The 22668-nt window shown below is 44.2% G+C and overlaps 1 long non-coding RNA gene and 1 other non-coding gene across 5 annotated transcripts in view; both read right to left on the bottom strand.

Annotated features, from left to right (window-relative positions):
- LOC123612975 (uncharacterized) overlaps positions 1 to 19187 on the bottom strand; it is a 99258-nt gene extending 80071 nt beyond the window's left edge. For all 4 annotated transcript variants that reach the window (XR_006720294.2, XR_006720295.2, XR_012510658.1 and 1 more), the window contains exons 1-2: positions 18918 to 19187; positions 1289 to 1400 (exon numbers count right to left, since the gene is read on the bottom strand). This is a non-coding gene — a long non-coding RNA (uncharacterized LOC123612975). The remainder of the gene's footprint in view (positions 1 to 1288; positions 1401 to 18917) is intronic.
- TRNAG-ACC (transfer RNA glycine (anticodon ACC)) lies at positions 997 to 1069 on the bottom strand. The gene has a single exon. It is a non-coding gene; the product is annotated as a tRNA-Gly (tRNA).
- Positions 19188 to 22668: the final 3481 nt, after the last annotated feature.

Below are 22668 nucleotides of genomic sequence, written 5' to 3'. Positions count from 1 at the left end.
AACCAAAGACAACAAAGAAATAGCCCCAAATAAAACTTGGTCAGTAGGATTCTGTTTTTCCATTTTCCTTAATGTTCATTTGTTATCATTCTTTTTACTTAGATATAAATTGATTTTTTAATTTTCATGCTTGTCAAAAGATTTATGCACAGAAAAGTTCAGATTAGGATCAATTTCTATTTTTTTCATTAGATCAATATATTTTAATGGAGGACAATTGATTAATATTTTAGGGGACAAATAAGACTCCTTTCCCTAGGCATCACTGATCTGTGTCTAAGCCAAAGAATTACCAAAGGCTAGTCTCAGTTTTTCTTACTGAATAAGTCCCAAGATCTTGGGTCGTGCTGCCACTTTGATGCATTAGAAAATCAAATAGGTGCATTTTGGCAATCTGTAGTGTACCTAGCATCCCCTACCTGCATACATATAAGCAACCTAGATGTACATGTGTGAGGAACTAGGAAACAAGACTATATGTTTGAAATCTGGTTTCCTAAGCAAGATCTTAGAGGTTGCTCAATAAGAACTGGTTATACAAAATTAGTGGGTTTCCCTCTAAATGGGGACTCATTCCTGTCTTATCACACTGAGTTGAAGTTACAGTTTTGCCAGTGCCCCTGCTGGGGCTTGTTCTATAGTTGAGTGGAGATGTTATCTATTTTAAGACACACAGACACACATAACTTAGAATTCCACAGAATTTCTTTAAATGCTGTATAAACTGTCAGAGATCAAAGACTCCAATGCTAAGTCATCCAGGTAGAGTCAAACCAGCTTGTAGGACTCAGTTCTGTTCTTTGCTGTTTGCCACAAACAGCTATGGAAATCCTAGGATGACTTGGTCCAAGAAGAGAGAACTCCATCTCATGTACTTTGTATCAGTCTCTCACCCAAAAAGATATTTGAAGCTTCTGTTATGTGGTAGGGACTTTACCAGACTCTGGAGATAGGGAGGTACGATCAACTGGTTCCCTACTTTAATTTATTTTTAAATGGAGGTACTGGGGATTGAACCCAGGACCTCATGCATGGTAGGCACACACTCTACCACTGAGCTATACCCACCCACCTGGTTCCCTGCTTTTATGAAGCTTACATTCTAGTGAGGGAGTCAAGATAAGAGAAGCAAGTAATTGATCCAATGACACACTTACAGATAGTGATCATTGTCATGAAGAATATAGGGAGAATAATGGGATACAGAATAATTATGGTGGGGAAGGTGTCGATTTTAGATACAAATGACTGGGGAAGGCATCTCTGGGAAGCTGACCATTACACTGACCTTGATGGAGAAGAAAAAGCCAGCTTGTGAAGAGCCAGAGTGGAGCACTGTGATCTGGGGCTGGCACGTGCAAAAGCCCAGAGGCAGGATACACTGTGGCATGCTTTAGAAACTGTTAGGAAGAAAGAGATGAAGACTTCAAAGTACATGAAGCAAAAAACTGACAAAACTTAAAGGAGAAAGAGACAAATCCACAAATCATAGCTGGAGATTTTAACACATAGCAAATTACCATAAAACAGCAACCTAAAACAGCAAGTACATATCCTGAATGTATTCTATACGTATTCTGTAAGGCAGTTATTCTGAAACAGCTTAGCTGGGTGGTTCCAGTTTGGGTTTCCATGAGGTTACCATCCAGACGTCACCCAGGACTGTAGTCATCTGACTTGACTGGGGCGGGTTTTTATCTTTATTTCCTCACTGGCTGTAAGCAAGAGGCCTGTTTCTCACCACATGGACTTCTCCATAGGGCCTCTTGAGTGTCTTAAGAACATGCAGCTGGTGTCCCAAAGTGAAGACTCCACAAGAGAGAGGAAGCTAGATGCCTTTTTATGTGGTCTCATAAGTCACACACCATCACTTCCACCATATTCTGTTCGTTAGAAGCTAGTCACTAAGTCTGGCTCACACTCAAATGAGAGGGAAAGAAGGACTGCCAAAAATGCATGGCCATTTTTCAAAACCACCACAGATATGCTAATTTAAATACATGCTTGTGTGACACCCAAGCGGTAAGACCACAAAAGCAGTGGGAAATATAATCCAAAGTGAGAGGAGAGAGGTCTGGGCTAGAGATACAAATTTGAAAGTTATCAGCATAAAGGGGGGGGAGATGCAAATTTGAAAGTAATCAACATCGGTGGTATTACAGATTGAGGGACTGGATAAGGATAACATTATTTAGAAACAAAGTGCAGCAGAGGGAAGAAGGCCTAGCACTGAGCTCTGGGGCTCACTCTGATGTTCAGCAGTTAGGTAGAGGAGGGAGAGCCAGCGAGGTAAGAGGAAACCATAAACGTGTGTGGTATCATGGAGGCAGAGGGAGAGAGTTTCCATAGTAACAGTAATTAGTGTGAAGAGTAACGACTGATAACATTTATTGAGTACTGTCTGTTCTAGGCACTGCTTTTTTAAAAAAATATTCTCTGTATTTATCTTTTTTGTTTTGGGGGGAGGTAATTAGGTTTACTTATTTATTTTAATGGAGATACTAGGGATTGAACTCAGGACCTTGTGCATGCTAAGCATGCGCTCTACCACTGAGCTGTACCCTCCTCACTTAGGCATTGTTTTAAGTACCTTTAGTCTCAATGGAGGGTTAGCACTTTATGATTCCATATTTGTTAGAAAAATTGACAGAAATTGTTAATTCTTCCAAAGTTATATGGATAATTGTGGGAAGCTGGGATAATGAAGTGGTTGCTGGGAGAAACCGGGCCCTGATTAAATCCAGTTCTCTGTATATTCATGTCTGCCCCCACGTGACTAAAAGGTGTTAGATCTTCTCTGTCGTTATCTTACTCATCCTGTTAACAGTTGAGCAAAGACCTGTTTGGTGCCAGGCACTCTTCTAGATACTGAAGGTACAGTGGTGAGTGAAACATTTTAAAGATCCCTGCCCTTTGGAGTTTACCTTATAGTGGGAAAGACAGATCATAAGATAAATAAATAAAACATACAGTATGTAAAATAGTAGTGAGTGTGAAAGCCAAAGATAAAGCTGAGAATGGAGACCGGAAGTTGTGGGGGTGGCAGGGTAGGCAATTCTAGACAGGCTGGTGAGGGAAGGCATAAAGAGCAAAGCAACATTTCTGTAAGACCCCTGGGTGAGGGATGAGGCATGCAGATGTCTGGGGAGAAGTTTTCCAAGCCGAGGGAAAGATGGTTGAAAAGGCCGTGAGGCAAGATTGTGCCTGGCATGTGAAAAAAGAGCCAAGGAGGCCAGCTGGTCAAAGAGGAGGAAGCAAGAAGGATATCAGGAGAGAGTGGAGAAGGAATGGGGTCAGAACAGGGATGGTCCTGTCGACACAGTGTGAACTTTGACTTTTATTCTGAAAGATGTTGGAAGTGTTTTTTTTGTTTGTTTGTTTTTTAAGCATAAAGAGCTTTTTTCTATTTCTCTTTTCTTCTTTTTTTTTTAAATTAAATGGGAGATGTTGGGGGTTGAACCCAGGACCTCCTGCATGCTAAGTATGTGATCTACCACTGAACAAATCCCCCCCACCAACAACCCCATTGCAAGTTTTTAATTAGATGATTTATAGGACCTGATTGGAGTTTGAAATGGATCATTCTGGCTGCTATGTTAACAACAGACTATATGGAAGCAAGAACAGAAGCAGAGGCCAAAAAATAAATTAAAAAGAGTAGAAACCAGTTAGGAAGCTCTTGAAATAATGTAATTATTGCAATAAGTGATGATGGCTGGCCTGGATTATGAACAGTGGAGGTGGTGGTAAGAAGTGGTTACACTTCAGAAATATTTTGAAGGTAGAGCCAACAGGTTTTGCTGATGAACTGGATGTGGGATGTGAGGAAGAAAAGGAAGTCAAGAGTGACTTTGGTCTGAGAAACTTAAAGAATGGAGTTGTCATTACTGAGATGAGGAAGCCTGCAGAAGAAGCAGGGTTTAGGGAGAGAAAATGAAGAATTCAGTTTTGGGCTTTTTAACAAGCACTTCAAAGTTAATTATCCCCATGGAGAAGCTGAATAGGCATTTGGACACTTAAATGGATCTGGAGTTCAGGGAAGAGAACCAGGGTAAGATACGAAATAGGAAGTCATCAGAGCACACATATGGAATTTAAAACCTCGAGACTGGATGAAACCACCAAGAGACCAAGTGTAGAAAGTAAAGAGACTAGGTTTACACACTGAACCCTGACCCTTTCCACCATCTAAGGCAACAAAGAAGAACCAGAAAAGGAGGCTGACAGGAGAGTGCAGAGAGGTCGGTGGAAAACTAGGCAAGTGTGAAGTCCGGGTTGCCAAGTGAACTGAGTGTTCCCAGGAGAAGGGCAGTCAAACACTGTTGATCCATCAAACAAGAGCATCAACCTTTGGATTTGATAACATAGAAGCTATTGGTTGATCTCGTTAAGAGGTGTTTTCTTGGAGTGGATCGAGGGATATTGGCGGGAAAAGCCTGACTGGGGTCGATTCAGGAGAAAATGAGGAGTGAATCTAGAGATATCAAGTGTAGCCTGCTCTTTCAAAACAGTTGGCTACACAAATGAAACTGTGGGTAATCATCAGTCAAATCCATTTTACCTGTAACCTGCCTTCACTCATCAAGGCTGTTTTAATTATTGATTGCTACTAAAGATTTGCATGTCCTCCAAGTAGCATGTAGCTTAATAAGATGTTTGCATGAGTTGTTTTCCCAAGAACTTGGAGTCAGCTATGTGTAGTTCAGCAGAGCTGGTGAAGACTAGGCAGGACCACTCACCCTCCAAATAGGCATGCGTGAGAGTCTGCTCAGTGACCCTTTGACATCACAGGGCTGAGAAATTCACCTTCAGATGGTGCTGAGTGTCTCCATGTTTGAACGTGCAGAGGCCTGGAGCTTCGTTGTGCCTGTGCAGAACCACGATTACTGCACCGTCTTCCAATCAGTCCCCATGCCTCAGACTGCCCTGCTGCTTCATTCCTTATCTCATAAATACCCCGAGCCTCTCACCTCTTCTGGGGAGGCTGATCCAAGATTTTCTCCTGTCTCCTTGCTTGGCTGCCTTGTGAATAAACCCTCTCTGTGCTGCACACCTCTGCATCTCAGCCTTTTTGGCTTGCTGTGCTTTGGGCAAAATGAACCTGGTTCAAAGAAATGGGAGTGGTAGCTGGAGGAGTACTGGGGCCCAGAGAAGTTTTTGTTCTTACCACGTTGCTGTTGTTTTTCACAGAAGGAACACATTTGTAGGGTGCTGGGAATAACCTAGTAGAGAAAAACATTGATGAATCAAGAGGACAGGGCAGAATTACCAGGACATTGAATGAGTGGGTAAGAGAAGATGGGATCTAGGGCACAAATGGTGGAGTGGGCCTTGGTGAGGACCATGGACACCTTAGTTAACACGACAGAAGTTTGGACACAGGGACAAGTACTGGGTCGATTCAGGTGTGTCCACTGTGAAAGTTCTCTTCCAACTTTTTTAGTTTTCCGTAAAGCAAGAAAGTAAAGTAGGAAGCAAGGTCATCTACCAGAGTATGAATGGGAACATATTGGAGGTCTGAGAAGAAAAAGTATAAAATACTCCGGAGACTGGGAGTGTAGATAAACTAGAGAAATGTAGTGGAACCTCTGGGTAGCATTAAGGACCTGTTAGTAGTAATAACAAGCTTAAAGTCACGTCAGTCAGCATGGTTGTGTGTTTTTCTCCAAACCCTTTGAGCTGTATCAGTGCACAACAGATGCGAGAGCAGCGTCAGTAGAATAATGCGGGAAGAAGCCAGGTTGGGAAGACTTGAAGGGGAAGAAGGAGGTAAGGAAGTAGAGATTCCAGATTTAGATAACTTGTGCCAGAAATCTTACTGTAAAACTCCACTCAGAAATGATACACTGTTTGGAGGGGGATGTGAGATTGGGAAATGTAAAATTTTTTTTTAAGTGGGAGATACTAAAGCACATTTGTACACTACGGACTGAGCAAATAGAGACTAAGAAATCGATGATGGAGAAGAGGGGAGCAAGGAAGGGGGAGGTCCATAAACAGATAAGGGGATGGAGACCAGGGCACACAAGTGCAGGAGCTGACCTCTGATGGGCACGGGTGTGAGCAGGTTTGTAGAGAAGGCTGGCAGGAAGGTCAGGTTTTCCATTCTTAATAAGATGAGGGCGTTAGTTGAGAAGAAGGCAGGTGTGGGAAGTTGGAGAGAGGAGAAGGTAGGAAACAACTCTCTGGAAGAAGACGAAAGTGCACTTTCTGCAGAAGCACAGTAGGATTCCTGGTCATTGGCAGGTGCCCATTTGAGGTTTTTATCCTAAACTTGAAGGAGTCAGTCTGGTTCTGTGATTTTTCTTCAAGTACCTACTAAGAAGGTGGAGAGTTGGGTTCACCAGGGAAACCTACAAGTTGACAGAGCTTCATCCATGAAAAATATCCCCTCTCTTGAACCAAAGGAGGGTGGCAGAAAGGGAACCAGAGGGTGACACTGTATGTGTTATTCTGACTGCTGATCCCTTTAAATGAGTTTCTATTTTAAGAGCCTGGATGTCAATAGTGCTTAATTTAATCAGCTTCTTGCAGGTTAAAAGGAAATTGAAAATCTTTGAGTCCTAGAACAAGTTTTCATTAGAAGCTCAGACTAATGTGCTAAGGGTGTTGTAGGGCAAAGGAAGATGGCTCATCTATTTATTCCAAAAGACAGTTATGACCCTGCAGGGCAGATTTTTTGGCTTAGATCCTGTTTATCTGGATCTAATCAGGCTATGCTGGTTGCTTAATTCAGGATTTCTCCTTTACCCCAAGCTCAGGTTTCTAGCACTAGCCCGCAGACTCAGTCCTGACCTTAGTACAAGGAGATCTTTGGAGCTCTAGTTCAAAATTCAATGGACCTTAACCTCCTTACTCTGGGATGTAAGGCTTTTTATTATATGCCTTCAGCCTACTTTCCTAGGTTCATATCCTATCCCTCCATCTACACAGGGCCGCTTATCGGTCCCAGATGAGACAAGCAGTTCCCTCTCCCCACCTAGAACAGCCTTCATTGCCTGTCAATGGGGAGCTGTAACTCTCCCCTCAAGGCTCCTTAAATATCACCTCTTCAAGCTTTCTCTGGCTCCTTTCATCCTTAACTCCCCACCTAGTACTTAATATCTGGCTCTATAAGCACTTACCCTGTTGTGCTGTGATTTACGCATTTGTCTATCACAATATTCCTTGAGGGACTGTGTCAAATTTATCTCTGTCGGCCCAGCACTTAGCCCGATGCCTTACAAATGATAAGAACTGTAATATATAACAGCATCTGATCCAACTTGTAGAGCTAAAAATAGCAGTTCCAGAAACAGCTTCCTTTTTTTTTTTTTTTTTTGTCTTAAGATCAAGCCCTAAACTTGTTTCAAGATCTCTAGCCTTTAGGGGATTAGTATGGTGAAGTAGTTAAGTTTGGGGGTTCTAGTCAGATCAGGATTTGAATCTCTGCTCCAGTTTCTTAACCAAGTACCTCTGTGCCTCCGTTTCCCCATGTGTTTAATGATGAAAATAAGAGAATCAACTTCATAGGGTTACTGTAAAAATGACACAAGACAATGCATATAATGTGCTTAGCTCAATGTTTTCCATGCTTGGCACATAATGGGTAATAAACATTAGTTATCGTAATCATTATCATGAACTGTAATTATCTGGAAGCTAGATTCTTGCTGATGTGTCTGCCTGACTGGTCCTCTAGAGGCAGGACCCTGGCACCCAATTAGCCGACCTCAAAGCACTGCCTCCCTGAGGTTCCTGTTACCATGTCCCCCACCATGTGCCTCTACGGGCACCGTCATCTCTGGTGCGTCTCATCCTGACTCCTGCTTCTGCCTGGGCTTCTGTCTCTCACTATCAGTACACAAGTCTTAACCTTCCTTCCCTCCTCTGTTTACCCTGCCTCTATCCTCAGGACCTGCCCCACCCCAGCTTTGCCAGCACCTTCTGGGTTTGCACTGAAGTGGCATGGTTAACCCTTTTCTCCGTCTCTGGAGAAGTTTTACATTTTACATTTGCTGTGCGCACTTTAGCTGAACAGTAATGATCAGTCCTGTGACTGCACACAAAAGCATGTGCTGCTGACCCAGTTAACTTCTTTTCCTGAAAGGATCCCCAGTATCCTTTTGCAGTATCCAAAGGTCTTCAGTTTACCAGATTGCTGGCAGTTCTCACCAAATCATGCATATTAGATTATACTACAACGTGTTAGTTTCAACCAGAACCATCTGAATAGCCCAATTATTTCATCCTAGCTGGAGCTCTGAAGCAAAAGCATTCCAGCTGTAGTGGATGGTGGTTACACGTGCTATGGCTTTGGCTTTATATCCAAATGAATTTCCCAACCAGAAACTTCAAGCCTATGCAATATTGTATCTAGAACTCTCCACCCAACCACCAGATAATCTGAGGAAATTAGAGGGGTTGTAGCAGATGTAAATATGTGGCAATAAGGAGAATCCCATATTATAATGTTTCCCAAGCCTCACAGTCAGAAATGACCTTGGCCAAATCTGTCTAAAGTCTCGGTCAATTGAAATGGCAAATTTAGCAGAGAACAAGACCTGCCCCTGGAACTGATGGTTCCTGGATAACTGACCCTTAAAACGGAGCTACCATAAGTCAACTAAACAAGGCACTTACTTCCATATCATCAAATGAGTTAACAACTTATAAGACTATCTTTCATTTATTTTTAGTCTCGGAGAATGTTACTATATTATGTAAATTTATATGGACTTACAAGAAATCAATTCATATGTAATAATTATGTTCTATATATATGATTATATTTTATAAAGGAAGACATAGTTTTAGACCCAGGGGCTTCTATAATGTGAAATAAAATCCTTTTAGTACCAAAGATACATTTCCTGCAAAACCAAAGGGAGGCAGTTCCTTTTATTTCCTAAGTAGAGAAATCATAAGGCAGTAACATGATTCCACTCATATTAGTGATTAGTTAACTTGATATGAGAGAAGAAGGGAGAGCTGGATGGAGAGAATTCACTGTTTACAACGTTTGCGGTGACCGTTTATTCAGCAATCATGATCCCTTACCTCCATGTTAAAAAACAAGCAATAGAGATGAAGGGACTGACTTCTTCCCTGACCTCAAAAAGATGCCCTGAAGATGAAGCTGGAGGAGGTGGAGGGAGGAAGAGCCAAGCTCTCTTCTAGGGCTTCAGCTTCAAGCCTCCTTGGGGACTGGAGTAGAGATTCACTACGCAAGTGCATTCCAGCAACCCACTCCCACTCAGAGCTGCTGTTCCCCAGGGCCTGTTACTAAATATAGTGCGGGTTTCAGACTGACAGCAGAGCTCTGCTGTGTAAGCTGGGAGCTGAATCTTCACTTCACACACTCCTAATATGGTAAGCCCTGCAGCCTATCAGCCAGGAGAGGGAGACCAGCCTGTGCTGACACCCGCCTTAAGGTTAACCCTTTCTGGGGAAGTTGGAATGGAAGACAGACTGACCACTGATCACTGCAGATTCTCTAGTTCCAAAATCTGGAAACCAGGCTCCAGACCCCCTTGCACATCGCAGTATTTGCAGACCATGAACATTAGATCAAGGAAGCGCGGGACAAAATAAACTGCCGCAACCCCAAGTTTCCCTGAAATAAAATAGAAAAAAAAAATGGAAAAAGAGACATTCTCTGGAGGGTGGGAAAGGCAGGAGAAAGAGGACAGCAGAGGGACTGATGTGTGTGCTACTCCCTACCCCACCCCCACACCGTGTGTCACTGTCACAGCAGCTGTGCCCACCACCAAGGGGCAAGCAGGTGTCCTCCGGGCTGGCTTTTTATAACAGACTCAACAGCGAGCAGAGACTGCAGAGGGTGGGTCCCCCGGTCACTCACTATTCTTTCCAGCCCCGCCTGCTGGAGACCCCGCAGTCCCAAGGACTGGGCATTCAGCATCTCAGGGTGTCTCCCAAGAGCCCGAGGACCATGACCCTTGCTGGAGTTATAAGGACGAGGCAGCCAGTGGTTAGACAATTAATGTCCCTAATAACTTGCAAAAGTGTTAGGTTGAAATACTAAAAGCCTCTTCCTCTTTCCCCATGAGGGAGGAAAAAAAGGAAAACCACTGTGGCAGCTTCCCAACAAGAGGGTTATTAGGGCTGGCGAGTTCCTTTTTGAGTGGGGATGATGAGTAAGACAACAGGGTGAAGTTTCAAGACGTCTTTATCATGCTCATCGCTGCCCCTTCTCAGTGCCCTGCTGGCTTCCCTAGTAGGGAAGTGGCAGGTGGGTTATGAGTCTACAGAGACTAAGGAGGGTACAGACTCTTAAGCAGAATAAAGTATTTATTCCCTTGAGGGTCAGATGTGGACTGGTCCCACTCCTCACCCTTGGACAGTGATGACATCAGTAGCTGGCCAACAATGATGCAGGCTTATTTACCTTCTGGAACTCGAGATCATAAAAACTGCTTTCCATATTTTATTTTGTCAAGGCCAGAATCCCCAGGAAGTACATTCAGGAGTTCTCTAAATTAGAAGTGACATGTTGGTTGGGCTTCTTGTGACATAAGGCACGGGCCCTAACTCTGGTAGTTACCGTCTCCTGCCTAGTGAGATGTGTGTGCACAGAGTGAATCTCCCCTCTCCCCAGCCCCACCTGGTCGGGTCTGCGTCAGGTCCACCTGACCCTGCCTCTCCTAGGGCACCAAGGACCTCACCCTGTGTTCCCAAAGTGGCTTTCAGGTGGGATAGTTAGATGCTACGTCTCAGGGTACAGATGGGTGCCTTGTTGCTGAGGGCCAAGCTCCAGACAGCTTGGGGAAGAAAGCTGCCCTCCTTACACAAGGGAGACCCTCCTCATCGGCCCTTTCCCTGAATAAAGAGAGGTGGCCACCCCCACCTGTAGCTTAGCTTCCACGCGGCTCTCTGGCCACTGGCTGTCCTCTGCCACCTCTGTACTCTCTCCTCTCCCCTGGACTCCCCAGGTCTGGCCCTTCCAGGTCACATCTGGGCTACATCTCTGTGCCCCAGGAAGGGCTGAATTGGGCAAGATCTGTTGTCTCCTCCACCTTTAGACCCGGACTCTGTTTTTCTTTTCAAATTTTGTTGTTGCATAAACCCCTAAGTGGGATGCTGATCCCCCTCAGATCCTTTGCTTTTGATTCAAAGTAAAACTCCATTAGTAACTGGGTCCTGACACAAGAACCAGTTTAGGATGTTTGAAGGGTAGAAACAAAGAAATCTGCAGTTAACTAGATCTTTCCCTTCTGATTTTTGAATACAGTAATCCTAATTATCTTTGTATGAATGTGGACCCTGTAGCAACTACAGGAAAGCATCAGGAAGTGTGGAAAAAGAAAAGCATAAAAATTTAATATATAAGATCTTATACCAATTGAAATGTCTATAGACTCTATTACAAAAGGAAGAAATGATATCCAGTTGGCAGAAGAGGAATGCCAGAAGTTTAAAAAGCATTACTTCGTTTTCAATAAAACAGATTAAAAATTCTTTGTCAGAACTATTACCACTGCCCATCTTTGCACCCAAAGTGGGGGAAAAAAGAGGAGAGTGAGTACTTCTCCAGAGTTCTTCTTTTGGTGGTCAGTTAATTTCACTAATTCATAAACTAAAGCTGCAAGTTCACTCCAGCCCACCTGGCACCCCCACTCATGTCAGGGGAGACGCCTTATAGCAAAGACCGATACTGCTGTGATTCTTTGCATTTCAGTAGTCTGAGGCTCTAAGAGAATGTGGACTGTGAACCTATCATTCTCATCTTCACAAATGATTTATACTGGAAATTAATATTAACCAACAGGATTCATTTACTTCATTTAACAATTTTGAGTTCTGCTACATGTTATTGTCTGTTCTTGCTGATGGAGACATGACAGTGACCAAGACAATAGTACTACCCTTTGGAGTTTTTAATGGTGGAAACAGACCAAAACAAAAAACAAAAAAAAAAAAAACCCATGATTGTCATCATTAGTACGAAGCAAATAAACAGGGTGATATGGTGAGTAAAAGAGTCCTTGCAACACAGGCACAATTTTAGGGAACATGGTCTGAGGAGAAAAAGACCTCTAAGAAGAGGACATTTTGAGGTAAGACAGGCCTGGAAGTACAAAGGTCCTGATGAAAAAAAACAGTTAAGGATGCTTGAAGGACGAGACAAAGCCAGTGCATGGCTGGAGCCTTGCAAAACAGAGGGAAAGAGAAGAGAATGAGACTGGCCAGTAGGGAGGGATCAGGAAAAAGCCAGGAAGAAGTTGAGATTTTTTATTATTCTAATTTCAGTGGGAAAGCGGTGGAGGGGCGGGGGGAGGACTGTAGCAGGGAAAGGATGGGATCTGACTTCCAGGTTAAATGTCAACAATTTCGAAATAGTGCTCTAACAATTAGTGACTCTGTTTATCATCGAAGAGACAACAACACAGAGATCCCGATGCTTGCCAGGTGTCTGCTCATCAGCTTAGCAACTCAGGAGGCTCTCCCAATTTCAGCCTCTTGAAGTTTGAAAATTCTGTATTACCAGGAGCCAGAGTCATGGCAGGAGGGGCTCCATACCCCAGAAGATGCCAGGCTGGGATGCTCTTTTCTTTTCCCTCTGGGTCGGGAACTGGCAAGAACTTCCTCTGTTTATATCCAAGAAAGAGAGCATTTCCTGCCACCAACCTAGATAGACAAACCACCCACCCACCAAGTTACAGAGAAGGACTGTTCCTCTGACCTTAGGACCACATCTGAGGTTCTAGATTTGCACAAAAAAAGCCAGACTGGGCAAGACAAGCACATTTCGTGTTCCAGACATCAGACCTGGAAACAGACAGTTAATAAAACAGCACGCAGGAATGCAGGGACTTCAGCGGCTGTACTTGGGGTGGGCTTTCTTCCCTCTGCTTTTGGCCACTGTGTTGATGGCTCCATTATAGCTTCTTACGCCACAGTTCAGCAGCACTTATATGACAATGTCTCCACTGGATTCTTACCTGCCCCCAGCTAACTTACTTAATTTAGCAGGGGTGAGGAGAAAGGTGACTGATTGCATTTAACATGAAACAGGCTGAGGAGAGATTTTTGTGGGTGGAGATCCTCTCTTCAAGGTTGAACACCTGAACTTTCCAGAGCTACAGATAGAGGTGACATGACTCCCATGCCACAGTAAAGCCTCAAGGGTCTCAATGAAACATCACTTGATACCAATGAGATTTCTTTCGCGCACGCCTTAACTAGTCTTGAGCTACAAAGACCATGAGCTGGAGGTGTTCGTCAGGCGCTATCCAAGGCACAGAAACATAAATCCCAGGTCTAATCAGTAATGCTATTCAGCTTTAAGATGATCTGACATGCCCTTTGTAGGGCTTTGGGTTGGTAAAGCCCGTGGATCAATATCAGTTTAAAGGTGGTTTCTCTCTGTTCATATATGGTATGCAGCAAAGGAAAGGGCTCTTCCAGGGAAGCAACAGGCAGATCTGTTTCTTCAAAATGGGCAAAGATGGAGACAACAACCATTTTTCTCAAATATACATGAGCTGAACCATTACATTTTTTAAACGCAGACTTAGTAGGTAGGTTTGTGTGAATGTGTGTCTTTGGCAGAGTTCTCAAGGGTTGTCTTTTTCATAAGAAAAAAAAAAGAACACTCTCAGCCAAGGCCAAGGAAACTATTTCAGCTCAGAAAGGAACTACTATGGCCCATAATATAACTCATGAAATAATTGTAGCCAGAGCCAGAAAATGCAGTCATTGGAAAGGCTTCAGCAGGAACCAGGCTGTGACAAGCGCTCCCCCACCCCCCAATCACTGAGCTTTCATCTTCCTGGCTTCTACTACAGGAAAATGACCTTAGGATGACTTTCAAGTTCTACATTTCTTTATGAAAAAAAAAATAATAAGAAGGAATAAGAAAATTAGAGGCAGTCCCTTCATACAAATGGAATAGAAGGGGAAATTCTTAGGAGTTTACTTAGAAAGGAAATCATTAAATTCTTTTGAAATGACCTTTTTATCTTCAAGTACAAAAGAAGGGCCTGGGAAGGGGAGAGACCACAGCCAGGACACACACGGCCAGATTAAGTTCTTCACAGACCAATCACGGAAAACAGATTAAATGAAAACCTGGAACTGAATGAGGTCACCTTCACACTTTGATCAGGGAGACCATTTACGAAATGTGACGTTGCTCAATATTTGGCTGTTAAAACTGAAGGAAGAAAAAAAGCTCAATGGTTGTAGTTACCACTGTGGACACACATATAGACAGGGCATCTCATAAGCAGTGAGCAGGGGGGCTCCACATTCTGCATTTGCTCTCCTCTGACTCCTTTCTCTGTCCTTGCTTCTTACCTTAGGGCCAAACTCTCTAGGCTCCTGGACAGATGACTTCTGGTGGGTTGAGGCCAGAGTGTGGGAGGAGAGACTGCCTGCTTGGGTGTTTCCTCTCTGCTCTGCCCTGGCTCCTCGCCTCCCCTCCAACAGGCAGCACCCCTCAGGTCACTGCCTCCAGGACTCATGTCCTCAATGGCTCTGGGAGCAAATTCTCCTTCCCCTGGCCCTTCAGCCCTGGAAGTGCTAATGGCTTTCTGTTCTCTAATGTCTGGCCGCTTCCCCATCCACTGTTTGTTTCCTTCTCCCACCCCACCACTCACAATCACCCAACTGTTACATTCTCTTCACTTAAACCCCTTGCATGGAACTGTGATTCCTGCCAGGACACTAAACCATACAGCACCATCGGTACCTCATTTAGAGTCCATGCCTTAATGTGGAAAATAAGGTGATATTAGTACAGAACTTAGATTGGTGGTGTTCCATTTTCTTTAGGTGTTTTTAGCAGGAGACCCATGTTTATATGTACATTATAGGAGGCCTGGGCCAGAGCCTGCAAATACCCACTGTCAGATCTACACTATGGGGGACCCGGCAAGAAGGGGCAGGACAGCAGAGGTTAGCTGCTGCAAGCTTTCCTATTGGTCTTAAGAGAGCTTGGGACTTTAGAAATATCCCCCAGTGTATAAAGGGATAGGAATGTTTTGCATTTGTTTTTCTCCTGGCAGTGAGTAGGTAGAAAAGATAAGAGAAGGACAAAAGTGGAAGGGGGCTGGGGGGGAAACGGGGACAAGGAGGGTAGGGAAGTCAAGGTTGGTTGGGGGGCGATGGGAGGGGCTATTAAATTCTTCATTTTCAGCCAGGGCTAAATCAGTCTCTATTTTAGAAAACCAGATAATTTTACTTGCAGAATGAATGCCAAGATTTTGTTTTGGAAAAGGGGCCAACCTACATAGACACTTAATTTACAACCTAGATCTCAGAGGCCTTTTGAAAATGCCCTATCTCTAATATATCCCCAGTCCTCCGTAACGGACTGCCCCATGATGTGTATTTTGTTTTTTTCTTGTGGCTTTTAGCACTACCTGACATAACATTAGAGGACTTATGTGGATGTCTGTTGTCGGCCTTGCCCCCTGGTGTGTGAGCTCCCTGCGGCCGTGTGTTTGTTCCCCAGTGCCAGGGAGACAGTGGGCCTCACGATCAGTGTGAACGTGGGAGCCCAGAGAGTCGGGGAACCTGCAGCAGCCATGCCTCCTGCAAGGCAGATGGATGAGCAGTGGTCACCCAACCAACAACCGTGATGACATTTTTGTCTTGGGAAATCTAACCTGGGGACACTTATTTATTCAGGAGCGATGGTCTCCCCAAATTACTTTTTGTGAACACCCGAGTCTGGGCTTGATACATGTGTCATCATTGGTGGAGACTGAAGTGTCTCTTTTTCTCTTCCTCGGTGCTGGATTTTCTTCCTATGAAAATAAGGAAAAAAGCCTCCAGATGGAGAGCCTCACGTTGTCGGCAGATTTAGAAAAACTCCCCTGGAATGTTGTATTGGTGAGGCAGTTGGGTGCAGACTGACAAGTGAGTAATCTTCCAGCTTATTGCTTTAATTTCAGGCTCCAGAGATGCCCAGCTCTGTTGTTCAAAGAGTTTTATTAAAAATTTGTGAGGAGGGAGAAGAAGTCTCCGCAGGCCTGTCTGATGTCATTATCTCTGACACAGCACACAAGCACAGCAGAGACACAGAGGGCTGAAGATGGCCGTCTGTGGGGCTGGGGTGAAGCAGAGGCCTCTGGAACCTTCCAGGACTGATCACAGATGTTCTAATCTGTTGGAGGATCTCTCACGTAATCACAAGTCTCAATATATAACTCAGTGCATACTTCTCGGTCATTAAACCACCAGGATTCTGGTCAGAAGACAAACAGCCACCTACTCCCAACCTTTAACACTGAGTCTATCTTGTACGATTGCTCCTCTCATCAGCGCAATTCCACTCTCTGCTAATTGTCTCTGAGTCCAGGTTGAGCAACAAGATGCCAGCCGTTCCTCTGTGGCTTTGATGCTGAGCACGAATCCAGCATTCCACAGAGAGGTGATGCTGCTGTACAGATTGTGATCTAGACATTTGAATCCTCCAAAGTCCTGAAAGTCAGGGATTCACTTGAAGGCACCAACTAAGATGGAGCCCCGTGGAAGGAGCAGACAGGCTTGTGTGCTCCAAGGGAAGGGGCACCAAGTCACATGGAGGTAGTCGGCACGGCTAAATCAGCTGCCTTCCCCGCTGCATACTTTTCTGGTTGCCAAGAGAGCTCTCCAGCCTCAAGAGCGACCCTGTGGAAAGATGCCTGATGGAGTTTTGTGAAGATCTGGGATGAATAAGGAGGTGTGTGTAGGGGGTGTATTGGCAACACAGATGGACACCTAGAAAGTAAAGAGCCCCAGCAGGGCCATCTGGATTCCAATCCAGTTCATCCAGGCTCCATCCAGCCTTTCTCAACCTGAGATAAATGTTAGGATGGAGTGAGAGCTTTTTGTTTCTTTTTGGGGGGGAGGTGGTAATTAGGATATCTTATTTGTTTTATTTTAGTGGAGGTATTGGGGATTGAACCCAGGACCTTGTGCATATTAAGCATTCTCTCTACCACTGAGTTATACCCTCCCCCGAGAATTTTTTTCAAAATACCAGTGCCTGGGCACAATCCCCGGAACCATTAAAATAGGATCAAATCAGAATTTTCTCTCCTCGCCTAAAAATTCTAGTAGAATGTATAGTATAAGCGTATTAAAAGTTTGGGGAAACTTTAAGTGCAGAAATGCAAAGTTAATGCCAAGGATGTGTGTGTTTGTTTCCCCTGGCCAAACTCACACTCTCAGAGGGGTGGGGGTGGCATTGCCACAACTGAGAGTTCACAGCCAAGGAGGAAGGTGGATCTAGGATGACCCAGGAGAGGGAGGGCCACCTCCAGGGCTCAGACCTCAGTGTTCTGATTCCAGGGCTACCTTGGGAACTATGGAAATTCCTGGGCCAGCACCCAGGGCTAAAAAAACAACCATGCCTACCTAAGCCCCCAGACATCTACCTTTGATTCTTTAAGATCACACCTACCACTAAAGATAAAAAGATTTCTCACTCCCTCTACCTCATCCCTTTCTACTTACCTAAGGATTTTGTCCCTGCTTAACCTACTTCCCCTTCTCACAGGGGTTGCTCCTTTTTCCTTCGATGTTAGGTGTCTGTAGTAGACTTAGCAGTGGTTCTGATTTTCACTCTCAGCATCGCTGCCCTAACCAGTGATGCTGCACAGTCCACAATCTGTACGGCTGTAGATGGTGACCCCGAGGAGGCAATGATGAGACAGACACGCCACAGACACAAACATGCCAATGGGTAAATACACACACACCATCATTAAGCCACCAGCCTGGCAGAGAAAGAGAAATAGCAAGGACGAAACTAGGAGAGGACTCACTTTAACCTAGACAGTGATCAAAGGGTCCCACGTAAACTGTGATTTTAGTTGCCTCTTCCTCAGCCCTAGAAATTATGCTTTCCTCTGAACAGCTGAGATAGCACTCTAAATGATACACTCAGTACTTGCATTCGGTGTTCTGTTTCTCTCTAGGATGGTAATAGAGACTAGATACATGTCCTAGTGTCTAATTCTCAAGGTACATAATTAGTAACTGTAAATCATGCAAAAAAAATTTTTTTAAATCCTGCTACAAGATAACATCTCATTGGAGGCAGAGCTGGAGTTGTTCAGCAGCTTTAAATTTTTTTTTTAAGTCCTACCACTTCTTTTAGCTCCAAGTCGCTGTTATCTGTTTCTTCTTTATTGCTACCCTGATTATTAGTCCTCTTTGACCACTGTTAAGAAAATGTTGCTCTAGAAATTTGAACGTTAGAGAGGGTGAGAGAGAGGAGGAGGAACATGACGCTGAAATCGTCTCAAAACTGCAGCTCTTTGCCTCTGCCGGGAAGCCTCTCAGAGAGGGGGGTTTCTCCCTCTCATTTTCACGATCGTGATTTCTGTCTCAGAGGGGTGATTAGATTTTTCTCTCTCTAAGGTTAAAGTGGCCCCCATGCATGTCACGACTCACTCTTTGGTAAATAACCCTGTGGAGAGCAGGACAGAGTGGAGGAGAGGAGAAATCCAATGACACGAACTAGGAGGCACTAGGTCTATAATGGGATAAATTGACCAACTCCCTTTTCTTTTCCTTTGGGTTCTTCAGTTATGTAATTATTATTAGCCACAGGCACAATCTATCTTTTCCCAGAATATGTAAACCTACAGTTCACCGTAGGTATCTGATCTTCTGAAAGGTTGTTTTCAGCTCACTGACCACCTCAGGAGACCGACAGAGGTCTGCTCACCATAGGTCACAGTTAGGGACTGACTGGGGCACCAACCGGATTCAGCATCTTTTTAAAATTGCATTTTCCCCTAACAATGAGAAGTTGCTCCTTTGGGGAAAGGCATCTCAGCAGAGCTAATGGTTCAGGTTGATCTGTTATTTTAAGGGGCACTTTATCTGGAAGGTACCCAAGAGCTGTCCGTCACAGTGGGGGTGTCATCCCCTCGGCACCCCGCTTTCATTCTCCCCTTGACGCAAACACATGTACTTACTTTTAAGCTCGTTCACTGCCGGGGGTGCCCTTTTTCTTCAGCACACACAGAAGATGAGAATAGCATCGCCTTCAGCGGACACGTCTCTGAAACTTTGAGAAGCAGTGTTGGCAACTGCAACCACAACAAACAGTCCACATCGAGGGCCCCCAGTTCTGCCTTGCACATGGGAACTCAGGCCAATTCAAATATTTCCGAAACACCTCTCGGAGCCAAACGCTCAGCTCTGTGCCCTTAAGGGGCAAACACTCCAGCCCTCATCTTGGGGAGCTGTTCTTAAATGGCCCTCTACATTAATGTTTTGGTTAGGTTTATGTAAGAAAATCAGCACTTCACAGATTGCCGGTCACCTCAAGATCTAGTCTGTGAGATTTGGGCTGTGCAAACACTGTATACCGTAGCTGTGTCATTCGGTGTAGTCTGGTGCTAATAGTAATTAGCATTTAATAGGACCAGACAATGTACAAGTTGCTTTTGCACCCATTGTGTCAGATGTAACTCAAGGAATAGATAAATGTAAAATTACATAATTTTTAAGAGATTAAAATGGTCCATCAATACTGAGAAAAAAGATGACTTATCTCACTGGGTGTCATAGAGTGAGCTGCACTTTCCAGAAGAAATTTCCAAAGATCCACACTTATGACAACATTCCTTCCAGATTTTCCAAAATAGTTCTAATTTTGATCAATTTGGCCTCTTGTTGCCATAAATATCCTCGTACTTGTCATACTGGGTACCATGTATTTTGGGTTTATAGTCAGCATAATTAAAGCTTACTGCAATTTTTGGGTGCATATCCAGGCCATTGAAACATACGTCGCTCTCAAATTTGGAAGCCACAAGCATACTACATTTAAAAAAAAAAAGGCACCAAATCAAGGTTATAAAAGTTGTGGTATGATTTAAATATTGTTGTTAAACAATTTAATACCTTTAACCACCCCTCCCATACAATGTAATATAATTGTTCTGTTTGTAAGAGGTTAGTATAATTCTGAGTACACACATACGTACACACACCCTCTATGTCTGGTGTGGGTTTCATTTCTTATCCTTGGATCCTCTTATCTCTGGGTAGAAGCTTGTTTGGAAATTATGTTAAACATCTCAGTGAAAGGTGCCTCAGGACTTTGATTCCATAGGGTAGGAAAAACTAATTTTTCCTCTACCTTTCTAGGTTCTTGGCTGGGGGCTCTGGAACAAAAGGTAGATTACCAAGAGAAAAATAGCTGTTTATTCACATATCTATCTCACGTACCTGGGGACAGCCAGGGAAATGAGTGAGTCAAGGAGGTGGCTTAGAATTTAGGCTGAAATACATCTTCAGCTAAATCAAAGAAAGGACTGTTGGGGGGAGTTTAGGTGTGGAAAGGTGACCAGGAACGTAAACACGGTGACCAGGGTCAAATCCATCATGCAGATTTCAGCCTGTGCCTTCTCCAGGGATAAGCCTCTTTTGACTTTGTCATCCTCTTCCTGGTCCAGAAAGGGAGACCCCCTTACAAACAGAGATTTTCTTTATAAATGTGAATTTGCTTTACAGAAGGGTAACTTTTATTCTGTTTTCAGAGCTTCTCTTAGTCTGGTGTTTCTCAAAACAATCCTTACGCCTAGAGGCATATTTTGGGTTGGCTGGCGTATTCTAGTGTCCTACAAAAATACGAAATGCCCTTCTGGCCTCCAGATGAGAGGCCTTACAGTATTCACTAATACTCATGAAGCAGTGCTGAAAATTAGCACAGGTTCCAGTAAACACGGTCATGGGCCCCAGGGGAGAATGAAAGTCCCCAGAATCAGGGTGGGAGCACTGTTGTCCCACCGCCTGGCTTTGCTGCTCAGTCTGGGAAGAGCTGGGCGAAACCCTGCGTCCTGGAAACAATTTCATAAGCGGGTGCATTTTGGAAACTAACTGCAGGCTTGTTAGAGCTCCAACTGGGCGCCCTTTCCACAGTAGTGTTCAAGGGAGCAGCATGGAAAGTTCAGACAAGATCGCCTTTCCAAGGCTGTCCCGCTCCCCACCTGCTGCTGCCGAGTGTCCTGAGGTAACTGGAGAGAGGAAGATCTACTCCCGACCCCATCGCGAGAAAACTTGTGAAAAGCAAAATAAAAACTTCCCACGGAGCCGTTACTGACTCAGCCCAGCTCTGAGCAAGACGCTGGTGGTGTGTTTTAGGGAAGTTTTAAAACACAGAAATGGAAAGTTTGGCCTCTGTATATGACCAGCATTTGCAATCTCTGTCCTCACAGGCCTTACTCCTGAGGCCTCAGCACTAACTCAAGTTGTGGCCACAGGCTTCCTACTCAATTAAGGAAAAGCAACATAACATGGCAACCGTTTATAAATAAGGTAGAAGAATCCCTGTATATTCCTTCTCTTGAATCACTCCCTCCTTGTAAGCCAGGATTGGTGCTGGTTTCATGGAATATCCTTTCTAGATTTTTCTTTTTTTTATAATGGAGGTACTGGGCGGTTGAACCCAGGACCTCGTGCCTACTAAGCATGTGGTCTACCCTTGAGCTATTCCCTCCCCACTCCTTTTGAGATTTTGAATGCAACCCCTCCCCCATGACTCTGTCCTTCCCAGCAGCTGCCCAGGGTTTGGGGCACTTCATTAGGTGAAGCCTTGGGTCAACCGTCTGTCTGATCATTAACCCCACATTTATTTTAGGGACTAAAGCTTGGAGGGGTTGGGGAGTGAGTGATGCTCAGAGTTTAAATATTGTCTTGGATCCTTCGCACCAGGTAGCGTTAAAAAGCCTGAAAAACAAATGTGCACTGGCCACTTGGCCTGCATCTGTGAGCTTTAAGCCACTGGCAGATCAGAGCACTGAGGAGCAAATAAAATTGCCAAGGTTTAACAGTTAGAACAGATTTTATTTGGCACCATTATGTCACAGTGCTAAATCCTCCTTATACATGAAATTGCTTAATCCCCTCCAGTCCTGAGAGGTTTAAATTATTTCCCGCCTTTCTGCAAGAGAAGAAACTGAGGCTTTAAAAGGGCAAGTGACTCGTCCAGGGTCACACAGCACAGTGTTGATGAATGCAGGGTTCTGATCCAAACTGTCTAACTCCAAACACCAAGGTGACAAAAAGGGAAATACATGCTTCAGAAATTCTTAGAGCCTTTACTGCTTATCCCAGTCATTTGGGACTTCACCGAATCTAAAATGTGCCAATTTCCATTTCAGTTTTCATAATCCCACTAAGACTGCAAATTCCTTGAGGTCAAAGACTGGGTTTTCCACTTCTTCGTGTTCTTCAAAGTGCCTAACGCAGCAATTTGCACAAAATAGGCAATTGAAAAATACATATTGATAAATCTAAATGTGGAGAGGTACATTACTAATTATCAAGTGAGTTGAAGGAAAAAAATGAGCCAAAATAAAGAGGGATGAGGATTTGTCTTCCCCATTTCCCAGGATGCAGGCCATTTTTAAAAAGCAAATTTGAAGTCTATCTCGAGTTCCAAAGGAGGGAACTTTCATAGGTTAATTAACTTTCTGAAATAGCTACACTGTGAATGAGTAACAGAGGAAGCCTCCGCCAGCATCTGAATATGTCAGTGGGAAATGATCCCAGCAAAGCTCCAATGGAAATCAAGCTTGGTTCCCATAAGCCCCAGATTCTCACAACTTCACAGGCACATCCTTTCATCTTTTCACTCCCTCCCGAGGGCTTATAACTTCTGCAGCAGCCGGAGGGCAGGAGCCACAGAAGCTCAGCCTTGGTGCACACAGGAGCAGA

Source organism: Camelus bactrianus, chromosome 12 (assembly GCF_048773025.1).
Source record: "Camelus bactrianus isolate YW-2024 breed Bactrian camel chromosome 12, ASM4877302v1, whole genome shotgun sequence".
NCBI lineage: Eukaryota > Metazoa > Chordata > Mammalia > Artiodactyla > Camelidae > Camelus > Camelus bactrianus.
This window is presented reverse-complemented; position numbering and strand designations above follow the sequence as displayed.